This window comes from Myotis daubentonii, chromosome 9 (genome assembly GCF_963259705.1).
Source record: "Myotis daubentonii chromosome 9, mMyoDau2.1, whole genome shotgun sequence".
In the NCBI taxonomy this organism is placed as follows: domain Eukaryota; kingdom Metazoa; phylum Chordata; class Mammalia; order Chiroptera; family Vespertilionidae; genus Myotis; species Myotis daubentonii.
The window spans coordinates 17199740-17203264 of record NC_081848.1 but is presented as its reverse complement, the minus strand read 5'-3'; the positions used below and the strand labels follow the sequence as shown (position 1 = coordinate 17203264).

Genomic DNA, 3525 nt, shown 5'->3' with positions numbered 1-3525 from the left:
CCGTCCTCTGGAACGTGTCAATCAATTTAGTTCAAAGCTTTGACTTCTTCTTGGTCTTCCTTATTGGACTCTGGAATCACTTTCCTGTTGGCAGTAACATAGATCAGTTCCCATACACAGAACTCTGTAGTTGTGAACACAAAGTAGCATGGAAACAACTTTTGAAAGTTTTCCCAATAAAGATTTACTGTCTTGGATTCTGACAACGCATTAGATTTTGCAACCAAGTGTAAGCTTATATGTGGGAGGAGCTGTAATTCTACTGTAAAGTGTGATTTGAAGGGCATGAGAGAAGACCTCCTAAACCTAAATATGTTTTGACACCCAAGAGTCAAACTTGGGAGATTTCATCATTGCTAATTGATTATGATGGATTATCTATTGTTCCTTCTAATCAGTCCTCTATAATGCAAATATTCCTGGAGTGGATAATAAACATATTGCTACTAAAATCTTACTCTGTACACACTTTCTAGTTCTTTCTTTCTGACAGTAGGGGATTTGGATTGTCTTAAGATCTGCTGGATAAGGGATGGTAAGGTTGTATCTGTGTGCCCAGAGGGGTTTGGGACAGATAGGAAAGAATGGAGGGAGGTAAAAGAGGGCAAAATTAAAGTATTTTACAATGTGTCTAAAATATTTCAAAATTAAAAAAATGTTATAAACTAATGTACGTATAAAAACATCACTTTCTAAAATTAACACATACTGAACAACTTTCTGAATATTTTCTGCATTCCTACATGTAGGGAGTATGCTAGGCACTTTGGGTGACCCAGTTTCTAATGGAGCTTACAGTACAGTCATAGACAAGGTAAAGATATGTGAAAAGTTAAATAACAACTCAAGACATAATATGAGTTGAATAATAATAGAATGTGGGCACAGAGCAGTGCGTGATCAATTGCCAAAAGATGGTTACAGTGTAAGAAGCTCAGAGGAAGAAGTTGTCACAGTGAAATGGAAAGAAATTCAAGGCCTCAGGACAGAGGAGGGAGAATTAGCAAGCTGATATACAAAAAAAAAAAAAAAAAAAAAAGTAAGCTATGAAATATGTTTTACTCTTGGATCAACATGGGAATTCTATTACTTTCTAACTGTTCTTCCCTGAAGGTATTATGCAAATAAATACTTTTAAAATAAATATTGAGATAGCCACATTGGTTTTCAGTCATAATAAAAAAATAAATAAATAAAACTCTGAGAGTTCTTAAATGATTAACTAGTGGCAGCTGGTTTCCTTTCAATAGTTCTGGACCCTGTGTCTGGTCCTGCTCTAATATTATTCTAGGGATAAGGCTTTTAGCTCATCACTGTGAGGGTAAAGCCCTGCTACATGGATTTACAGATATGCCATTGGTGGTTTCAGCACTGACAATAAAAGACCTACTGATTTGCTAAGGATGGTGGGGCTAGGTGTGAGTAGGGGAGAGGGGAGTGGAGAGGGCACTAGCAGGTGGATACAATAGCCCAGGTTAAGAAAGGAGGGGGAGCCGAAACCGGTTTGGCTCAGTGGGTAGAGTGTCGGCCTGCAGACTGAAAGGTCCCGGGTTCAATTCCGGTCGGGGGGCATGTACCTGGGTTGCAGGCACATCCCCAGTGGGAGATGTGCAGGAGGCAGCTGATCGATGTTTCTCTCTCATCGATGTTTCTAACTCTCTATCTCTCTCCCTTCCTCTCTGTAATAAAATATATTTTTTTTTTAAAAAAAGAAAGGAGGGGGAGAGAATGTGTACAGAGATATAAGGTTGATTTACTTTCCTGTTTACACTAACTTATGCTTGCATATTTCACAGATATGGAAGTGGACACACAGGCTTTAATATAGAAAAGAAGAAAGTTTATTCAAGGCAAGAAATCTCTAAATCAGTGGGTGGGTTTTTAGAAGATTTGAGTATAGGGGGCAAAGTGAGTAAGAAAAAAAGCGCTCTTATGGGGTAACTAAAAAAGTAAAAATATTTGACAGAAGTAAACTTACTTTGCTTTGCAGACTTTGCTCTTTGGTTTATAAGGAAGGGAGATCAGTTCTTTCTAAACAAAACAAAAAATCAAAAAGGAAATGTGTTACTTTTTGCACTGACTGAAATTTAATTGAAAAAAAATTTTGAGGTAAAATTATCACAGAGTTTATACAGACTAGCTTCTTAAGTCTGGAGACTGTGGGGTCAGAAATGTTCCAGATTAGGAATTTGGGGTTCATTCAGGAGAGTTTATACATTCATAAGTTTACAGGGTCCTGTTGTTGTTTTTATTGTTTGTTTATCATCATTTAGCATTTGTTTTTGCATGATCTAAGTAAGATCAATCATCATAAAACAAATATTAACACCGAAGTAGCCCATGTTAATACTGCAGCTTTAAACTATGTGATAACCAGCTCACTGACAATAGTATCTAATTTCTCTGGCATCAGAGCTGGCACACCCTGGAGATACCTTTGGTTTATCAAGGATTGCCAAATTATCTGATGTCTATACCCTGCCCCCCTCTGGTATATAAAAGGCTCAGGACCTTGTTATCTTGATTCAAGGGGTCAATCTTGGAGAATTTTCGATAGTTCACCACCCCTCACCCAGATAGATTTATCCAAATGCCTACTATCAGTCTCACCGAGATCCTTTCTTCTCTTTGTTTTTTTAAGAGTTGGAGAATCTCATCTCTCCTTTTAGCCTGAGTAAAGAGGGAAAAAGTGGGTGAGTCTTTTGACTCATTAATGCAATTTTTGTGTCCACCAAGAGTAGATTTTTTTTTCCATTTTTCTTCTTGCATTTTGGGGCAGAATTTAAAAATATTTTTATCCGTAATAGATTTATATTTTTCATCTGTAACACAATGCAGTTTTTATTCCAGAGGATGGTGCTCTGCAAAACAATTCGATCCCAAATAAAAGGGATTTTCTTGTGCATCTAATGATTAACTTTTCTTAAGACTTTAATACATGAACTATGCCAAGAACTTTATATATGTTATGTAATTATTTTCTTATAATAACTCATAAGTTTGACTACTATTATACCATGTTATAGATGAGGAATCTGAAGTTTACTAAGGTTAAGTAACTTACGCAGGATATTAAGTGCAGAACTAGATTTGGTACCAATTGCATTTGACAACAAATCCCAAGCTAATGACCACCACACGAAATTGCCATTAAGTGATGGCAATATACAAAATCAGCAAGCTCCAACCACATGCCTAAGTACTCTAACAGGGCTCTTTCTAGTAGCTTGTGCATGAAACAGAGCCTTATTCTCTCATCTCTCCTCTTTAGATATTGAGACATGCACATTCTCAAGTTTTCCTAAGTGTAAAAAACTAATTTAATGCAGGCATGAAGATTTATCAAGATACAGACTATATAAAAAGAGGCAAATATAGGTAATATTTTTCATAGAATCACTTACATTCAGTTTTGGAGATAGCCAGGCAGAAAATTGCATCTGGAGTATTTGAGAACAAAAGAAAAACCTGAGAATCTGACAAATAAAACTTGTGACTTCAAATGGCCAAAAATAATGAAAGAAG

General features: G+C 36.3%; 1 long non-coding RNA gene across 1 annotated transcript; it reads right to left on the bottom strand.

The window, feature by feature from the left end:
* Positions 1-2672, bottom strand: LOC132242028 (uncharacterized). Its single transcript, XR_009454538.1, has 3 exons — positions 2611-2672; positions 1979-2031; positions 1-84 (listed from the first exon to the last, which is right to left on the bottom strand). It is a non-coding gene; the product is annotated as an uncharacterized LOC132242028 (long non-coding RNA).
* Positions 2673-3525: the final 853 nt, after the last annotated feature.